Consider the following 9754-nt stretch of genomic DNA (forward strand, 5'->3'; position numbering starts at 1 on the left):
TTAGGGTACAATCGTTAGATCTACCCACTCTGTATGAGCACTGCACATATAACAAGTAATTGCAACTTACTATTAGATATTATATTACAAAGGACATCATGGTGAAACGGTCTGAATGTAGAGGGGACTGATGAGCCATGGTCATTGATATCTGTGAAAACAGACCCAATACACGAAGAAAATGGTTATCTTAAATATGAGGTGATCAACACTTCTTCCCTAAAGCTTTTGCACGTATACTTTAATAGCACAAAATCTCTCTCTCTCTCTCTTTCTCTCTCTCTCTCTCTCTCTCTCTCTCTCTCTCTCTCTCTCTATATATATATATATATATATATATATATATATATATATATATGTAAAAGAGATTTAGAAGGCTGTCACAATGCGAGGAATGAATTATAGTCGCTGTTGGTAAGAGGAGACGAGAACAAGTGGCGATTTACAAATCAATAAGTACATACATATATATATATTTATATATATATATATATATATATATATATATATATATATATATATATATATATTCAGTTGTATGGTAAAATGTCTTACTTGTAAGTCCATGCGACGTATTCCATTATTAATTTCGGAAAATTTTCCCTTTTCAAATGGTGTGCGTAACAGGTCGATTCAAAGCATATATATATATATAGGACATGTTGTGTGTCTGAGTCTGTGTGTGTAAGAGAGATAGTGATAGAGATAGATAGATAGATAGATAGATAGAGAGAGAGAGAGAGAGAGTTTATTCCTGTGGATTCCGAAACGGCTGGCCAAATTTTTTTAAAAATCCACACAAATATACTTCATGTGACTGAGAGTCTTTTAGATAGGTTTTGTATCAAGATAGAAAATTGATTATGGAAAACATCCAATTAAAGAAGGAACAGTCTAATTGTAAACAAAGTTAACACCTATATACAGCCTAACATCACAAGTGCCTTTAAGAAGTTTTATAATCGCACAAACAGATAGTCCCGGCAGAGAAAATAAGCAGTAAGTACTTTGATATGAATAATGAATTTTTCTGTTTAGAGCACAATTGAACCATGATTATTGACTTTTTTCATTTGAAACATTAATTCCAGTGATTATATAAAAATGATTTTATAAAATTAGCAGTAGGCTCTCTACATTGCACTGTAGATTACAATGTATTGTGGAATAGGTCACCGAAGGAAGGCATGTTATGCTATATATATATATATATATATATATATATATATATATATATATATATATATATATATATATATATATATAGAGAGAGAGAGAGAGAGAGAGAGAGAGAGAGAGAGAGAGAGACAGACAGACAGACAGACAAACAGAAAGAGAGAGAGATATTGGTTTGTTTTTGCTTTTGCGATACGTTTTGAATGAATTCAATTATTTACGAAAGTACGTTTTTACCTAAATGCGAGTTGGGAATAATTTTCCCTTTAACCAATTTAGTACCCCCACATGGGGTGCGGCATATATATCATTTTTAAAATATAATTATCCACCGACACGTGTTTCGTCGTCTACGACCCATTGAGTGGCTGCATCTAGCGAGACCCGAAATCGGGACCCCACGCTTACCGCTCACCCATCTCGCACGACTGTTTGGATATATCGCGATTTACTTAGATGTTGTTTGCTTTTGTTTTTGCGATACGTTTTGAATGAATTCAATTATTTACGAAAGTGCATTTATATATATATATATATATATATATATATATATATATATATATATATATATATATATTTCTACCTATCTATATCTTTATCTATATATATTTCTCATTTCTCTCACCTCCTTTCATACTGAGTTAATTGAATATTTAGAAAAAGCGCGATTCTTTTTCAACACCGTCATAATGTGCATAGACTGCCAACCGTGTCTCCTTACTAGTATATGCTAAAACGTATTTTAGTTTTGGGATTTAAATATGCTTGAAAAATTTTTTTAGTGACAAGTTTGAATCCAGTTTGTTCTACAAAAATGCTTTCACTTAGGGATGTTGGTAGCCTTCACGTAGTATCTTTCGAGTTCAACACCATGCAAAACTGGTAAATAGACATACACAGAAAATTTTGGACAAATATGGTAAAATAGTCCCTAAAGTGGAATGTTGGTAAGTTTTTGATCTTGAAAAGGTGTTTTTTTTTTGTTTTTGTTTTTTACTCTTTACATCAAGTGATTTAATGCTTTGTCTGGAGCGATTTCCATAAAAGAAATAACAATAGTCTTCAGTATATGTGTGATTTGTCCACCAAGTTTCAGACATGAATGTCCAACAGTCTTTGTTTATCATTATTCAATGACAGACACAATGGGAATACAATGTGCAAATTTATCAATAACTCTGACACACTCCTTCCTTGGTAAAGTCCAGAAATAGTTTTGGAATTGTTTTGCTAAATATTTTTTAGATAAACTAATCCTCACAAATAAAAATCTGAAGAGTGTGAAGCTCATTCAAGCTCACATCTTCTACTGATGAGACGATCACCAAAATGTCCTCTCTCTTTCCTTATTTTGTCCTTTAATCCTCACATTCCATGAGCAATGTTTCTGAGAAAGAAGGAAGGATTGCTGTTTTGTCAATAGGGTGTAGATTGGTTGAAAAAGAATAGAGGGCGACCAAAAATTCTAGTCAAACCAATTAAAAAAGTAGTAGGAAAGAAGATACCAGTCTGTAGTGAGGCTCCTAAGAGCGGACTGCGACAAAAATTGTTAAATTTAAAAGGAAGCAGATCATTATAAATAGACAATCTTTCTCTTTACTCAGTAACTGGACCAAGAACTTAAAATCACATGTGTGACAAACGGAAGTGAAAAATAATACACTGTAGTTATTAAATATGCAGTGAAAACAAAGAATTGTAGATGATGTATCGTTATACATATTCTAATGACGAAGCTTGTTGATGTTTGTGCATTATTCAAAATCTGAATGAGTAACTTTATAAAGTTTTTTATAATTAAACGCATAATTGCCGATAGTGATTAATATGATATGAGCAGACGGAGGGTGTAATACGTAAAATTTACACATTAGATTCCTATCGCGTTTCCTCCATAACGTTTTTGGTTATGACACGAGACTAGACTACTCTTAAGTGGATCGATTTGTATTTCAAATAAAATTAAAACTTCTCGAAATGTATTTATTTGATTAAATAAGGTTTCTTTTCTTGTAGCTTAAAATAAATTAAAATTAATTAAAACTGCAACTTTTCTGTTTTAGTCTGTGGATCATATGTATTTCACTTGTATTATGATATTTACACGTTATATTTTGTACTTAAATATTCTTGTATTTTGTATATAATATTACATTTCGCGAGTATTTCATCTATAATTTCTCTATCCGAACACTCAATGCTAGTGTATAACGGATACACTACGGCTAATATCGTAGCACGTGATGGGGAAAATATTACTTATAACCATCTGTTTGTTATCTGCATTTTACTGGATTTTTCCTATTTACTTGTCTCCTTATGAGGACAGAGTTAGACACAAGGTCTGTTTTTAGTCAGGGTAAAATAGAGCTCCCCAAAAGGGGCAATCTGGATAAAGACAAAAATAAGAGTATCTCAATCTAGAAAGATTTCCCCTTCATTGAACAATGATACAAATAGAATGTAGTATCATCAGAACAGATACTACACTTTGCACATTATCATAAAACAAATGAGTGTTATATACGATAAACATTAATAAAGTTTCCGGATTTAACGCAAAGTTGAAGATAAAAAATATAAAAAGCATTGAATTTTACGGCTGGAATTTGTTCTCATACATAAAACTAATTTGTTACGGAAAAAACACTTTACTATGTTAAGATGTAAATTCAAAAAGAAATTTGTGCAAATTCTGATTTACAAAAAGTCAATCGAATAATCAAATTAACACGTACGGTGAGATTTTGATCTTCCGGTTTTAATATTAAAATAACTTTGTAATAATAATAATAATAATAATAATAATAATAATAATAATAATAATAATAATAATAATATAACGAAGAATCTTGTTTTTTTTATATAAAAAATACAATTGTAGAGAAAGATGTTCGAAAAGGGAAAATAGAATGGAAGGAAAAGAGCAAAAAGTTAGCGATTGATTTTTATTTTTAAGGGAAATATTTCTACAACAGAAAAAATGCGTTTTCCCCTTTTTAGCATATCTTCGTAGTTTTTGAATTTGAAATCTCCTTCACGATTCCATCTCATTTTTACACACACGCACATACACACACATCCGCACGCACACACACACACACACACACACACACACACACACACACACATATATATATGGTAAATTATGAAAATATATTGCCATATATTTTCACACCTTACTACGTAGCTCTACTCACGTATTGAGGACTGTTGGAACCAATACTGAAAATCGATGCATAAAATATTCTCTTTATGAAATTTTATGTAGATCCATAAATTATATATATATATATATATATAGATAGATAGATAGATAGATAGATAGATAGATAGATCAATAAAATTAGCCTTAAAGAGCCCCTGGGGTACACTTAAGAGTTATAGCGAAGTATAATATATATATATATATATATATATATATATATATATATGTATATATGTATATATACGCAGAAAATGAACTGTGATTGATGAAAGTATCATAGGTTATGAAAAGGAGGGGCTGTAAAGAGATAGGTTTTGATACTCAAAAATTTTACCCTAAGCAAAATATGATGAAATAAAGATAACTTTCGCGAAAATATATATTTTTTTATATCAACTTTGTTTCCATTTGTAGCCAAGAGTGACCAACAAAATAATGTTTCCTTACAAAGAGAAAATGTTATATATATAATAATATAAATATACAAGAAATATATGTTACCATAGTCAATAAAAGTTACTTTTATGGTAGAAAAGTTCATTGGTTTGTATTTTGTAAAAATTTTTTTTTTTAATTCACGAACCGGTTAAAAAAAAATCAAAATGGCAGTGACTTTGAAATGGAGGGTCCCGTTTTCAATTTGAAGGAGGGGCACCTGAGCATTCTGTGTTAACAATTTAAGAGAGTTCCGTCAACGTAAGGAATATTTTTAAACATATTTTAATGTTTTCCGTTATTTTGTGCTTGAGGAATATTTGATTATGGCATGTGTAATTTATATAAAAATTCAGTTAAGTAGTTATCGCCTCAAATTTCGTTTTAATTTCGGTTCGCTGAAATTATTTCAAGTAACGAGCATTAAAAACTACTTAAAAAAAACAAACATTCAATTAACTTTTATTGACTGTGGTAACATTTATTTCGTGTATATTTATTTTTTCGGGTAGTCGTTTGTTGGCTTTTCTGCTAAACATTCTTACTAAATAATATCGACGAAATATCGAAAAACAAAGAAACAAAAACAGTTTTGAAAAATAATGAAGCTTTACTTACTTTAGTAAAATAATCCGAAACAGCAAAATGGGATATTAAAAAGTAAATACGTAATTACTCTAGCTTTTTAAAGCAAAGAATCGATATAAATATGAATAAGAAGAAAATGGCGCCCTTTTCAAGCAGAACAGCTTCGTTTCAGTTTTACAGTATTGAACGGTGTAGTATTGCGCCGTGTGGTTCAGGTTTGTACTATTGTAATGTAAAGAACACATAGAAAAGGTTGTAATCAACTGAATTCCTTCTAGTACACTGACAAGAAAAGCTTAAACAGATATATAAATAAAAATAAAAAGGTTATGTAAATGATTTTCCTACTTTTTACACGATAACAAGTAACGTTCTTATTTTTTATTATTTATCTATTTATCTATTTTGGAAAGAGTGCCACGTGCAAGTGGAGAAGGAAATAAATAGAGTTATGCAAAATTTGTGTCGAGAATTGTCTAAAGTTCCGACTTTGGGGGGGGGGGGCTTTCACTTTAATAAGAATGTGAATTTATTCGACACAATATGATTCAACTCAAAAAAATAAATAAAAGCTAACGTGAATTAAGATTAAAGTTAAGGTGTTATTGTGGACCCTCACCCGTTTTAAGAAACCTTGTTAAACTTTGTGACATATTTACATTCTATGGAGGTCAGGCGCGAACGAACACTCAATAATTTTATTATACCCTATTTCTTCAAACTGAAACATAATTATCAAAGTATACTTACTCAAATAGATATGAAAAGTCTTTGTTAAAGTTTGTTCCATATTTCCATGGAGTACAGGCGCGAATGCAGACATCACAATTTTATTATACCATCCCTATTTAAGTTGAAACATACTTATCAAAGTATTCTTATGTACATATATATCAAAAACCCTTGTACACGTTTTTTTTTTTCATTTTTTATTTCCATTCTTTGGGGCCAGGCGCGAACGCAGACACCCACAATTTTTATGAACCACCGTTCTGCCTGATCAAACATACCCATTCCTGATCCTCGGTACATCTGTCATTATATGTAATCAGTTTTTTTAAAATAGTCAACCAAATAGGAGCCTATTCGTGACCACACACACACACACACACACACACACACACACACACACACACACACACACATCAGTTGGTTACAAAAAAGTTGGTTACAACTTTTTAGAAAGTTTTATAAAAATCCAAGGCATTAATTTTTTTTTAATAAGCACAAAAGTGTAAATTTTAGCACTTTTAACCCGAAAGTCAGCCTGGAAAATCCGTTCTCTAATTTTTTACTCATGTTTAATTTTTGTCCAATTTTTTTTTTAATTCCAAGTCGTAGTTTTTGGGAAAAGTGCAGACAGACGAACGAACAAGGGTTAATTTTCAGGTCCACCCTTCTTTTTGGTAGCCCCCCCCCCTAAAAAAAAAAGAAAGTAAAACGGTAAATAGGAGGAAAGAGAACAGAAAACAATGGCAGAGGTTAAATATGATTCATAAAAAAAGGATTAAATAAGAAACATGAAGAACTAAAACAACGTATAGCAGCACATGAGAGAAGACTGTGACGATACATATACAAATTCGAACAATAGAAACAAAATAAGACGTTTAAAAATAATGAAAGCCAGTTTTATTAAAACATACACGGGTGAAAAAGAACAGACAAACTAAACCCAACAGAAATAAAACAATTCTGGAGCAAGATATTAGAAAAAAAAACGCAACAAAGCTAAAATAGAAATATTGAATGGCTGAAAAAAGATACGAAAGAAGAAATTTATAAATTTGAAGAAGGAATAGAAACTGAAATTACTGAAGAAACACCCAAGATAACACTAGGAAAAATGGCAAACTGGAAAGCACCCGACCACGCTGGAATAATTTATACCGGTTTTAAAATATACGACCCTACATGAAATATTAACGCAAAGACCATTAACTAAACAGACACACCAGAATGGATAAGCAAATGAAGAACTTTGTTAATACAAAAGACACCGAAATTGGTACGACCCCAGTCAACTACAGACTAATAACTAGATATGGAATTCGAAAAAAGTCAACATAATATCAATAATTGCTAGAAACAATCCCGAAATACATGGGAAAAGACTTGGAGAAATTTAAATTAAGAGGAAAATTATTATTAGTAGTACCGTATGGGTTAGACCTCTATACAGCAATTTTGTAGCCAGTTTGAAGAATTGTCTTAAAATAGATGGGCTGTCGCATAGCCTTCTTCCAGTCGAGTGACTGGACAGTGTAAGACCAGGTGGTTTGCCCTGGGGGCTTCATTGCACTTTGAGCATATTGGAGAGTCTATTTGTTTCGATTTGTGTTTGTAACTGCAGACCTGTCTTGTTCTGATCCGGTTTACGGCTACTCACTGCTTCCTACTATTTGTCGTAAAATCTGATAGGGAGTATTGTTTCTCCATTTCTCTTTCCATGTTTCAACTGGGCCGAACTTTTTTATTTTTGAGTTGTGGAAGGGCTTTCGTGACTTGAGTCTGGAGCTATCTGGGCCACCTTTTAAAATTTGCTGGATTGGTAAGTCCCTGATGTTCTCCAAGACGTTTGAAATCTATTTTTGTGGTCTCTGCCGTTCTTATGTTGGGTAGTGCGATTGAGTTTGCTAATAGTAGCCATTGTGTTGGGGTTAACTTTCAGACATCCTGAAGGGATGCATGGTTTCTCGGAGTGTTTTGTCAATTGATTTTGCGTGTTACTCCGAGACCATGCTGGAGCGTAATATTCTGTGGCATTTTAGCAGAGTGCGACTGCTGTTGCTCTAAGGACTCTTAGACTAGATAAAGGACAGCAATGATGAAACAGCTGAAATTTTTAGAACAATCTTCGAATGATGAAACCAACTCACATACACTATGAACGCTGACCCTTCACGTGGAAGTTGCAACAAAATAAAAAAAAGACATAATAAACACCAACATGATGAACACGAGTGAACTGAAATTATAAAATAAATTCATATAACTACATAACTCTAGTCAGCGTAAGAAAAAATCAAAGTTATTTCCATTTAAATAATAACATTAAAAGATTTATATGTCTCAAAACATTAAATAATTTATTTTATTATTAGAATCCTTTAAGATGAGTAATTTGCATATTTATGAACTGTTATCATCATCTTCATAGTTGTTGTTGTTGTTGTTTTACCACGTTTTGCCCAACTATTCCTCTGGCCTTCTTCAGGTGGTTAACCTTTACGGTTCCAGGTGAGTGTTATTTGAGGATAGCGGTTTCAATCCTACCCAAAGCAAGCCAGATAATTATTTGATCATAATGTGGCGAGACAACAACTATGAAAGGTAGTAATACTGAGGGAACAGTTAAGAGACTCAGTATTCCCATCCCATCGTGATTAACGATCTGGAGCCAGAGTATATAATATTTTAATGATTTCCCACATTTGCAAATCCAGATATTTGTTGAGTTACGACTATAAAAAAAAAGTTATTTTCATATCGCAATTGATTGATTAACTGTAAAATAAATACAACATTCTTGACCTTAACAGGAAGTTACATAATCTGCCGTTAAAACTTGACTTTAACAGGAAGTGACAATGATCTACCATTGAAACTTGACTTTAACAGGAAATGACAAGCATATGCCGTTGAAACTTGATCTTGACAGGAAGTGACAATAATCTACCTTTAGAACTTGACCTTAGCAGGAAGTTACAAAACCTGCCGTTACAACTTGATCTTGACAGGAAGTAACAATAACCTGCCGTTAAAATTGACCTTGACAAGAAATGACAATAATTTACCATTAAAAGTTAACTTTAACAGGAAGTGAAAGATAAAACGAAAACAATACTAGACGAATCGAGGATGCGTTATCTAGCCGCATGGGAACCATATTTGCTGATTAATTAACTACTATGATACCATGATAGGTAATATCCGCGACTGACCGTTGAATCTTGTTTTAAAAGTTTCGTCAAGACGCAGGATTCGACCCTGAGAAATTCTTACAGCACAAATAAATAAAAGCAACCAGATATTCAAGAGATTCTCTCGGCGCATTTTCAATCAAGAAAGGAGTGAGCCTGAAAGTGGTTCATACCACATCAACAGCAGCAAATGAAAATAATAGAAGGCTCTAAGAAATTATCTCACTCTATAAAGTTCAAGCAGGGCAACATCTTCACGTAAATGTCGATTTTCCCTGGTTCTCTTTATTTTAACCGTTGTTGGTTTAAAATTATTCTTAGAGTAGCGGGAGCCGCTGGGCGTTTCCCGGTCTTAAAATACGCTTAAATATATTTTCTGTTTTAGTCTGTTGATCATATGTATTTCAGTTGTATTATGATATTT

The sequence above is a fragment of the Euprymna scolopes genome, chromosome 16 (assembly GCF_053919585.1).
Source record: "Euprymna scolopes isolate OS-2025 chromosome 16, ASM5391958v1, whole genome shotgun sequence".
Lineage (NCBI taxonomy): Eukaryota > Metazoa > Mollusca > Cephalopoda > Sepiida > Sepiolidae > Euprymna > Euprymna scolopes.